We start from the raw sequence: 12,480 nt of genomic DNA on the forward strand, positions 1-12,480 counted from the left end.
ATAATACTCAATGTCTGAAGATGGCCTTGTAAGCCGAAAACCGGTTAGCAATGAAAGTAATATTGTAGAACAAAAGCAAACTGGTGCTTTTCATTTATTATTTAAGATACTTATTAACTGGGTAATTTGTATACGGCGATGTCATAGAAAATAACCGTGACCACTGCTGGAGTCCATTATCTCTGATCGTCATGCAAGATGGCTTCTCTAAATGAATAAGTTTTCCGAAACGACAAATATATTTCTCATATTCGTCGCGAATTGTGATTAACCTATTGCTAAGGCGGCCTAATGTTCTTATATAAAGTACGAAGAGCAATTAAAATGTCAAAATACTGTTAGAATTATTGTCTGACTAAAAATTCAGCCTAATGAGAACTTATTTTCACTATTTTAGAACAGAAATAGATCATTTGTATACATGATCATTGTGAGTATATGATACACGGGTTGGACAAAATTATGGAATCACCAAAAACACGACGCTAGGTCGGCGGCCCCATCCGGCCTCCCCCTCCCCCCAGCTGCAACGACCCTGCATGTGGACGAGTATCATGAGCTGCGCTTACGATCTGGACATGGTAAATGTTTATGGATAGGTGGCACACGCCACTGAGGCGAATAGCGTGGCGAGAGGGGGGAGGGAGGGGGTGAGGGGGACGGCTGGCATTAGAACTTACTCTGGCGTAGGCTGCTTCCTGTCCGGTAACTGCGATGGACCACGACCTGGACCTGGACACCGAGATAGGCCACACCTCCACTGCGACGAGCCGTGATGCGGAACCAGCCTTGGCTGACGAGGCAAGTGGCCCAGCGGGCCCGTCCCACCCGCCACATAAGACAAATTAGCGTGCGAAGAGAGGCGCGTTTTGACCACTAACGACGGCCTGCCTTCAATGACTGTAACGCGGGCTTTGGACGTGGGAGCACCGCAAACACGCTCGCCCACCTCCACCAAGATCAGACAAACCGCTGCTGGACGACCTGTGGCCGAAACCAGCAACAACACTCCGAGCGACCGCAAAAATGGGGGCGCAACGGCTGCAGTGGAGGTAGACGAGCACCTCCAATTCCTGATGGGTCTGATCTATGAAGCCCAAAAATCGGAAAACCAGACTGAAGATTCGGCTCTGGAGCACACCTGCCGGAAGCGTAGTGCCGATGCGTTGCACAACGCGTCCCGAAACGCCCCGCCGCCGGAACCTCCAACAGCGCGCCAGGAGTGTGTACACAGCAGAAGACATCGCAGAAGGGGACCAGGACCCACGTGAGACGGTCGAAGAAGGGGTTTACAAGGCCCACAAGAAAGAACACTGCCAGGGCAGTCGTGCTAGCAGCACCAGCAGGCGGGGTAAACACCACCAACCGTTTCAGCCTGCCTCCCTGACGCAACAGCGGAGGCGTCTGATACGCAACAGCAGAAGAGGGCGATCCCTCTCCCACCGGTTGTCATCCAGTGGCTGGACACCTTCAAAGACTCCGAATCGGAGATTAAACAGGTGGACGGCAGGCCGAGACCTGTACCGCGTAATCACACACACTGCACACTATTACCGCTGTGTGATGGAGCTGACGAAGCGTGAAGCACTCCATTCCTACACGTATTCGTCGGAACCAGTGAAGACACTGAATATGATTTTCTGGAAACTGTCTTTAAGTGTAGACACCGTCCACCTCCGAGAGCTGCTGGAAGAAAAGGGTTACTTCATCTGCGGATGAAGTCGCCCAGAGACAACAGCGATCCACCGCTCTTCCTGGTTGTCCTGGATGACAATCCTATGCATAGGAAGATATTCCAGGAGAAGAGGATGGGCAGCGCAGAAGTCACTGTGGAGAAAGTACGGCGCAGAAGAGGACCTCCACAGTGCTTCAATTACCAAGGAATCCATCATATTGTGAAGTACTGTCAGACGACGCAGCGCTGCGTCAAATGCGCGGGAACCCACGCCAGCAGGGAGTGTCCTCTACCCAAAACAAACGCTCCGGCCTACTGCAACTGTAGAGAGGCCCATGTTGCAAACTGTGGGGCTGTAAGGCCTCTAAGAGAGCAGCAGCCAGGGTGTGACCTGCTCCCTCCAGGCCTGTGCAAGCGGGAAAGAGCTCTGCGGGGGCTGCCGCTACACTCGTGGTACCGACAAAGAGACCAGCCCAGAGACACCCCACCTCCCTCGGACGTCGAGGATTGTGGACGGCGGGGAGAGGAGCCGGCGCAGAACCAGCAGCAGAGCCCGCGCCAGCCAGGGCAGAAATTCGCCGCGGTAGACGGGGAGGGCGGCGAAGCAACGATAGCGGCACTTCGACACCCGCCGAGCAAGCCCTGCCTCCACCGGCGCAGATGACGGAGACGCCAGCTGCACCCAGCGAAGCTCTTGAGCTGCACCACAGGCTGCGAGAATTTAAGCAGCTCATGCTACAGCTTCCGCGTCTCTGCGTGACGAGACCATGGGCGCCTGCCACGTCACCGAAACCTGGCTGAAACCAGGAGTGCATGTGGAGGTACCGAACGTCCAGTGCTGCAGCAAGGACCGAGAGACGGCGGGCAGCGGAACAGTAGTGTGTGTGGAGACATCGCTACACCACCATCCCCTCCAGCTGCCAGAGTTGACCACAGTAGACGCTAGTTTGTGGCCGCGTATCGAAAACTAGGACGGCTGCTACAACCGCGAGACTCCCAGACGCTGTTGTCGATGAGTGGTAACTTATTCAACGGCGGCAACTTCAACGCCAAACACCAGGAGTGAAACTCCCGCGTGACAACGACTAGCGGGAGGAGGCTAATGCGAGTAGCCCAACAACATGACGAAATGGTGCTGTGGCCTTTCGGCCCCACACACTATCCCAAACGCGGCAGCGCCGACGTCTTGGACGTCGCTATCATTAAGGGTGCCGCACACGACACCTTCGCTACCACACGTGTGGCACTATCAGCAGATCACCTTCCTGTGATAGATCTCGCCACTGACGGAGTCGCACCGCCGAAGGGCCATAAGCAGTACCGCAACATCGTTTGGGTTCACTTCCGGAACCGCCTGGAAGAGACAGTCGCCGCCGTGCCTCACTCAGAAGCCGAGGGCACCGATGCGGCCGTTCCCGCATTAACGCGTTTGACGCATGAAGCAGCAGCAGCAGCCACGCTTAGAGAACAAAGACGTCAATGTGTAGGAATGGAGTGCTTCACGCTTCGTCAGCTCCATCACACAGCAGTAATAGTGTGCAGTGTGCAGTGTGTGTTATTACGCGGCCTGCCGTCCACCTGTTTAATCTCCGATTCGAAGTCTTTGAAGGTGTCCAGCCACTGGATGACAACCGGTGGGAGAGGGATCGCCCTCTTCTGCTGTTGCGTACCAGGCGCCTCCGCTGTTGCGTCAGGGAGGCAGGCTGAAACGGTTGGTGGTGTTTACCCCACCTGCTGGTGCTGCTAGCGCGACTGCCCTGGCAGTGTTCTTTCTTGTGGGCCTTGTAAACCCCTTCTTCGACCGTCTCACGTGGGTCCTGGTCCCCTTCTGCGATGTCTTCTGCTGTGTACACACTCTTGGCACGCTGTTGGAGGTTCCGGCGGCGGGGCGTTTCGCGGACGCGTTGTGCAACGCATCGGCACTACGCTTCCGGCAGGTGCGCTCCAGAGCCGAATCTTCAGTCTGGTTTTCCGATTAGTCGACGCCTTCGCCGCCAATTTCAGGCCGGTGGAGGACGTCGTAGACGAAGAACACGTTCGACTGCTAGAGCAGCGTCTCCCTATGTTCCTGCTGAACAGAGACGCGGACGACGTCGTCGAAGATGTCACAGAGGAAGAGGTCACGCAGCAACTCGCGGTCCTGAAGACAGACTGGTGCGACAACATCAGTAACGAGCTGCTGAAGAAGCTGCCGCCGAACGCTGTACGTTAACTCACGGGAGTCTTCAATTTCATGCTCAGGACCTGTAACTTCCCAACTGCATGGAAACATGAGGAAGTTGTAGCGGTCCCCAAGGCCGGAAAAGATATGTGGCTGACGCAAAACCGCCGACCGATCTGCCTTTTGCCCGCTTTTTCGAAGATATTCGAAAGGTTGTACATCAAGAGGCTGTGGCGGCACGTGAGGGAGGAATAATTTGGCTTCAGGAGGGGCCACTCCTCACTGCAGCAACTTTTTCGACTGGTGGAGCAGGCGATGGGGGCGCCAGAACGTCGCGAGTATCTTGGGGCGGTACTTCTGGACATTCGCAGCGTCTTCGACACCGTTTGGCTCGAGGGCCTTGTGTATAAACTATTTACACACGGGCTACGGTGTCGCACACATGCCTGCTCCAATCCTACCTGACTGGGCGCACTTTCTACGTGCGCGCCGACGTCGGGACGCTTGCCATTGTAGCCGGTGTACCGCAAGGGTCCGTTCTCGGCCCCTTGCTTTTACACCGCCGACGTCCTGAAGAGGCAGGGCGTGCACGCTGCGCTCTACGCCGACGATACGGTGTTATATGGAGGAGGCATCAACACCAGGTTGATGCTTCATCCCCTGCAGTCGAATTGCAACTCCCTGGAAGCTTGGGCCACCAAATGACGGCTCACGTTTGACGCAGCCTAAAGTACGGCGGTGATTTTCACGCGCAAGAAGATTCCTGTGGACCTGCAGACAGTCTGAATCATGGGAGCCCCCGTCCCTTAGACAAACACCGGACGCTACCTAGGCGTCACTCTGGACCGGCGCCTGACGTGGAAGGCGCACGTGAGAGAAGTAAGGGGTAAGGCACTGGGTAGATTGCGCTTATTATACACAGCGACGATCATACCCCACACTGCGGCATCTCTCTGTACCTGACACCAGTCAGGTTCAACAAATGGCTTTGAGCACTAACGGACTTAACATCTGAGGCCATCAGTCCCCTAGAACTTACAACTACTTAAACCAAACCAACCTAAGGACATCACACACATCCATGCCCGAGGCAGGATTCGGACCTCAGACCGTAACATTTTCGCGGTTCCGGACTGAAGTGCCTAGAACCACTCGGCCACCGCGGCCGGCCACTAATCAGGCCGGTGTTGGAGTACGTTGCTGTGTTGTGGGGCAACGCGGCCAACTCGTCGATTAGAAACCTGCAGTCGGTCCAGAACAAGGCGGTTAGATTAGCGCTACACCTACCACGAGACATCAGCACCGGCGAACTCTGGAGAATGGCAGGAACCCTGCTGTTATACGATCGATTCCGGCAAGCGGCGCAACGTTTTTACGCTGCCGCGCTGACGTCGGAGAACGCACTCATCCGCGACTTGGGCAACCAAGTCCAGTGGCGTCTGACCACAAGCTGGCTGCGCCTTTTGGTGTTGTAGCAGAACACCGCACCACCAGAAAAGAAGAATAAATAGCAGCTACGCAACCCAGATGACAATTCGAAACGAGAAGGACAAGTTATTCACTCCATAGACGAAGTAGGAAGGCCTCTTCCACTTACCCTACAACAAACCGTAACATGAAGTTGCATGGAATTGCGATGCGATCCGATGCGGGAATGGGTAAATACATGTCCTGTTTGGTTTTTAAGGGAATCTTACATTATTCTTCCTGAAAAATAGTGCAAGTTCAGCTACGGTGAATGAGGTGATAGCGATCAGGCAACCTTTCTGCTACACCACAAAGACTCAATAATATTGAGATATGGCGACTGTAGTGCCCAGGATAGATGCACCAATTCATCCTCACTCTTACAAATCAGTCCTGGACGAGACGAGCTGAGTGATCAGGGGCTCTGTAGTCTTGAAACAGATCATCAACTTTCGGGAACGGATTACACTAAGGTGAGAAAAGTTATAGGATAGCGATATGGATACACACAGATGCCGGTAGTATCGCGTACACAAGGTGTAAATGGGCATTGCATTGGCGAAGCTGTCATTTGTACTCAGGTGATTCATCTGAAAAGATGATTATGGCGGCACGACGGAAATTAACAGACTTTGAACGTGCAAATCCATTTCGGAAATCTTTAGAGAATTCCGAGATCAACAGTGTCAAGCGTGTGCTGAGAATACCAAATTTCAGGCATTATCGCTCACCTCGGACAACGCAGCGACCGACAGCCTTCGTTTAACGATCTAGAGCAGCAGCGTTTGCTTAGAGTTGTCAGTGCTAACAGACAAGCAACACCGCATGAAAGAACCGCAAAAATCATTGTGGGGCGTACGGCGAAAATATCTGTTAGGACAGTACAGTGTAATCTGGCGTTAACAGGCTGTGGCACCAGACGACCGAAATTAGTGCCTTTGCTAACAGCACGATATCGTCTGTAATACCTCTCCTGGGCTCGTGGAGATGTCGGTTGAAGACCAGATGACTGGAAAGCCGTGGAACTGTCAGATGGCTCCGAATTTCAGTTGGTAAGAGCTGATGATAGCAACGGCCTTACCACAGTAGCTACACAAGTTCCCATCAGATCACCGAAGTTAAGCGCTGTTGGACGTGGCCTGCACTTCGATAGGTGCCCATCCAGACCGTCATGCGCTGTTGCCATTTTACGGGGTGCACTCAGCCTCGTGATGCCAATTGAGGAGCTACTAGACCGAATAGTAGCGGCTCCAGTCAAAGAAAACCATCATAACGACTGGGAGAGTGGTGTGCTAACCACATGCCCCTCCTATCTGCATCCTCAGCTGAGGATGACACGGCGGTCGGATGGTCCCGATGGCTCACTTGTTGCCTGAAGACGGAGTGCTTGTGTTTGTAAGAGCTGACGATAAGGTTCGAGTGTGTAGCAGACTCCACGATGCCATGGATCCAAGTCGTCAACAAGGAAATTTGCAAGCTGATGGTGGCTCCATAATGATGTGGCTGTGTTTACATGGAATGGAGTGGCCTGGACACTCTGGTCCAATTGAACAGACCATTAACTGGAAATGGTTGTGTTCGGCTAGAGACCATTTGTAGCCATTCATGGACGTCATGTTCTCAGACAACGGTGTAATTTTTATTCTTGAAAACGTACGACGTCAGCGGCCACAACTGTTCGCTATTGGTTTGGAGAACATTCTCGACAATTTGAGCGAATGATTTGGCCATCCGGATAACCCGACATGAATCCCATCGAACATTTATGTGACGTAATCAAGAGGTCAGTTCGTCTATAACATCCTGCACCGACTACCTTCTGCAATTATGGACGGCTATAGAGGCAGCATGGCTCAGTATTTCTGCAGGGGACTTCCAACGATTTGCTGAGTCCATGCCACGTCAAGTTGCTGCACTTTGCTGGGAAAAATTAAGTCCAACACAATATTAGAAGGTACCCCATGACTTTTATAATCTCAATGTTTTGTTCCATGGGATGGACCTAATGACCAACTTGGTCTCATAATCCTTGGTGGTAATGGGGCCTCACAAGACTCATCCGATCGATATGAGTTTCTTCCATTGCTCCGCAGTCTAGGTTTAATGGCTTGGGGACCACCGTTTTCCAATTATACACATTTTCATAACTGATGAGTAGTTTTGGAATTCCAGCACGCCCTGAAATTCACACCTTATGTAACTTCCTTCGTGTTGTTTTGGTGCTGACATGGTCCGCGAGTGCATCCTTCCATTCTGCAGTGACTTTTGCAGCTGTTGTCCTTTTAATTTTCTTCTAACGATCACTCAACACACACTATATTGAGCGTTGTTTCTTAATGGACGAAGTTTTTCCGCTTTCCCTGTATGCGGTGTAAATCTTCGATACTGTGGCTCTTGAAACGCCAAACACTTCAGGTACCTTGGTTACGCAGGCACGACCATATGAGCACCAACAATTTGCCAACAGTCGAATCTCCTATACGAGTATCCGATACAACGCACAGGCAACTACACAGAACAGTGTTCTCACAACGACTGGTATTTGCAACGTATTGAGGTCACCGCAAAGATATCGTTCGTGGTCAAACACATCAGAGAAACCTGCAGGATTGGCCAATATCTGCATTTATGTTACAGCATGTATTTCTCTTGGTGTTTCCATGTTTTTTCCACCCATTCTAGCTACTGGTTGTGTCTAACATTACTGTAAATTTCATGTGGACCGCGCTATATAGAATGCCGAACGAAATTGCAAGTTTCAGTGATTCTTCAGATTTTCTTACCGGTCGACGAAATAAGCCATCAGTTAGATACATTGTGCTGCTGCAATCGTACCATTGGCACATACCGATTAATACTTCCGAAGTTAAATTTTAATCAGTTTGTTGGTTCAATTTTGGCCGTGGATCGTCGAGGGCGTAAGCTTGTTGTTATCAATAGCTTTCGAAATATTAGTAATCATAAAATCACATTACACGGTCTTGTTGATATCATATTCGTATAGCAACCCATAGATTTTCACTCCATGTGAAAGAAACTCCGTAAAAAATGTACCATGGACCTTGCCGTTGGTAGGGAGGCTTGCGTGCCTCAGCGATACAAATAGCCGTACCGTAGGAGTAACCACGACGGAGGGGTATCTGTTGAGAGGCCAGACAAACGTGTGGTTCCTGAAGAGGGGCACCAGCCTGTTCAGTAGTTGCAGGGGCAACAGTCTGTATGATTGACTGATGTGGCCTTGTCACACTAACCAAAACGGCCTTGCTGTGCTGGTACTTCGAACGGCTGAAAGCAAGGGGAGACTACAGCCGTAATTTTTCCCGAGGGCATGCATCTTTACCGTATGGTTAAATGATGATGGCGTCCTCTTGGGTAAAATATTCCGGAGGTAGTCCCCCATTCGGATCTCCTGGCGGGGACTACTCAGAAGGACGTTGTTATCAGTAGAAAGAAAACTGGCGCTCTACGGATCGGAGCGTGGAATGTCAGATACCTTAATCGGGCAGGTGGGTTAGAAAATTTAAGAAGGGAAATGGATAGGTTAAAGTTAGATATAGTGGGAATTAGTGACGTTCGGTGGCAGGAGGAACAAGACTTCCGGTCAAATAGGGGTAATGCAGGAGTAGGTTTAATAATGAATAGGAAAATAGGAATGCTGGTAAGCTACTACAAACAGCATGGTGAACGCATTATTGTGGCCAAGATAGATACGAAGCTCACGCCTACCACAGTATCTGCAAACTTGTACAGTTTATATGCCAACTAGCTCCGCAAATGACGAAGAGATTGATGAAATGTATGATGAGATAAAAGAACTTATTCAGAAAGTTAAGGAAGACGAAAATTTAGTAGTCACGGGTGACTGGAACTCGATAGTAGGAAAAGGAAGAGAAGGAAATGTAGTAGGTGAATATGGAATGGGGGTAAGGAATGAAAGAGGAAGCCGCCTTGTAGAATTTTGCACAGAGCATAACTTAATCATAGCTAACCCTTGGTTCAAGAATAATAAAAGAAGGTGCTATACATGGAAGAAGCCTGGAGATACTGCAAGGTCTCAGATAGATTATATAATGGTAAGACAGAGATTCAGCAACCAAGCTTTAAATTGTAAGACGTTTCCAGGGGCAGATGTGGTCTCTGATCACAATCTATTGGTTATGAACTGTAGATTAAAACTGAAGAAACTGCAAAAAGGTGGGAATTTGAGGAGATGGGACCTGGATAAACTGAAAGAACCAGAGGTTGTAGAGAGCTTCAGGGAGAGCATTAGGGAACGATTGACAGGAATGGGGGAAAGAAATACATTAGAAGAAGAATGGGTAGCTCTGAGGGATGAAATAGTGAAGGTAGCAGAAGACCAAGTAGGTAAAAAGGCGAGGGCGAATCGAAATCCATGGGTAACAGAAGAGATAGTGAATTTAATTGATGAAAGGAGAAAATATAAAGATGCAGTAAATGAAACAGGCAAAAAGAAATGCAGACGTCTCAAAATGTGATCGACAGTAAGTGCAAAATGGCTAAGAAGGGATGGCTAGAGGACAAATGTAAGGATGTAGAGGCACATATCACTAGGAGTAATATAGATACTGCCTACAGGGAAATTAAAGAGATCTTTGGAGAAAAAAGAACCACTTGCATGAATGTAAAGAGCTCAGGTGGAAGCCCAGTTCTAAGCAAAGAAGGGAAAGTAGAAAGGTGGAAGGAGTATATAGAGGGTGTATACAAGGGAGATGTTCTTGAGGACAATATTATAGAAATGCAAGAGAATGTGGATGAAGATGGAATAGGACATATGATACTGCGTGAAGAGTTTGACAGAGCACTGAAAGAGCTAAGTCGAAACAAGGCCCCTGGAGTAGACAACGTTCCATTAGAACTAATGACAGCCTTGGGAGAGCCAGGCCTAACAAAACTCTACCATCTAGTGAGCACGATGTATGAGACAGGCGAAATACCCTCAGACGTCAAGAAGAATATAATAATTCCAATCCCAAAGAAAGCAGGTGTTGACAGATGTGAAAACTACCGAACTATCAGTTTAATAAGTCACGGCTGCAAAATACTAACTGGAAATCTTTACAGACGGATGGAAAAACTAGCAGAAGCCGACCTCGGGAAAGATCAGTTTGTATTCCGTAGAAATGTTGGAACACGTAAAGCAATACTGACCGTATGACTTATCTTATAAAATAGATTAAGGAAAGGCAAACCTACGTTTCTCGCATTTTTAGACTTAGAGAAAGCTTTTGACGATGTTGACTGAAATACTCTCTTTCAGATTCTAATGGTGGCAGGAGTAAAATACAGGGAGCGAAAGGCTATTTACAATTTGTACAGAAACCAGATGGCAGTTATAGGAGTCGTGGGGCATGAAAGGGAAGTAGTGGCTGGGAAGGGAGTGAGACAGGGCTGTAGCCTATCCCCGATGTTATTCAATCTGTATATTGAGCAAGCAGTAAAGGAAACAAAAGAAAAATTCGGATTAGGAATTAAAATCCATGGAGAAGAAATAAAAACTTTGAGGTTCGCCGATGACATTGTAATTCTGTCAGAGACAGCAAAGGACTTGGAAGAGCAGCTGAACGGAATGGACAGTGTCTTGAAAAGAGGATATAAGATGAACATCAACAGAAGCAAAACGAGGATAATGCAATGTAGTCGAATTAAATCGGGTGATGCTGCGGGAATTAGATTAGGAATTGAAAGGCTTAAAGTAGTAAATGAGTTTTGCTATTTGTGGAGCAAAAAACCGATGATGTCGATGTAGAGAGGATATAAAACGTAGACTGGCAATGGCAAGGAAAGCGTTTCTGAAGAAGACAAATTTGTTAATATCAAGTACAGATTTAAGTGTCAGTAAGTCGTTTCTGAAAGTATTTGTGTGGAGTTTAGCCATGTATGGAAGTGAAACGTGGAAGATAAATAGTTTGGACAAGAAGAGAACAGAAGCTTTCGAAATGTGGTGCTACAGAAGAATGCTGCAGATTATATGGGTAGATCACATAACTAATGAAGAGGTATTGAATAGAATTGGAGAGAAGACAAATTTGTGGCACAACTTGACTAGAAGAAGGGATCGGTTAGTAGGACATGTTCTGAGGCATCAAGGTATCACCAATTTAGTATTGGAGGCCAGCGTGGAGGGTAAAAATCGTAGAGGGAGGCCAAGAGATGAATAGACTAAGCATATTCAGAAGGACGTAGGTTGCAGTAGGCACTGGGAGACGAAGAAGCCTGCACAAGATAGAGTAGCATGGAGAGGTGCATCAAACCAGTCTCTGGACTGAAGACCACAACAACAACAACATCAGCATTTATTTGTAGAAAAGTCCGTAACGAATCCACTTATTATGAGTTCAGTTAAACTACGCCGTCTGACTGAATTTTTTAACCTACTACTAAATACTACTAAACAGGGTTCCTTCCTGAACACGACTCCCTTTTTACATTAATATTGTATGCAGCATTATTTAAGATATAGTCTTATTGTTGCTGGTATAAGCTTCGCGTTTGTAGCACAGGTTGTCTCTGTCTTGTGATTCAGAACTTTCATTTGAAAACTGATTTTAACATTTATGCTATAATTCTGCACTTCAAAAGGGAAATAAAGCTAGCAGCTCCTGGCATCATGGTATGGAGAGCTGTTCGACACGTTAGGACAAATTTATGTCATATACTGTATGTTAACTGTAGTTGTAATTATTATGTTGCGTGTATCGTACGCGGCCTGACCGAGAAGCGATGACAGTAGAGCCATCTCCAAAAATAACCTGGACCACAGAAGCTACTGGCGGTCTACACCCTGAATGCGAGAATATGGGGCCACTAAGGGATAAAGTAATACCTTCCGCAGCTGATCGTCCACAGCACGGACAACCAGATCGAGGTGGCCCAACAGATTCTCAATTGGGTGCAAAACCGGGGCTTTTGGCTGCCAGGGGAACAGGATAACCTCAAACTGGCGCTCCTCGAACCACGCACCTCAATTCGAGCTGTTCCGAGGTGCTACTCCAGGCAGGTGTAAAATGAATGTGCGCAACGGAAAATAATAAACGCTACAATATTGATTTGGCCCTGTCTGACTACACCCTGAAGCAGATCTTAGGATCTCTTCAGGCTCCTTTTTACATATAAATTACAATCTAAACATAAGTGAATGATGAAGGCAACTAATACT

The sequence above is a fragment of the Schistocerca piceifrons genome, chromosome 2, assembly GCF_021461385.2.
Source record: "Schistocerca piceifrons isolate TAMUIC-IGC-003096 chromosome 2, iqSchPice1.1, whole genome shotgun sequence".
NCBI classification, from domain to species: Eukaryota; Metazoa; Arthropoda; class Insecta; order Orthoptera; family Acrididae; genus Schistocerca; species Schistocerca piceifrons.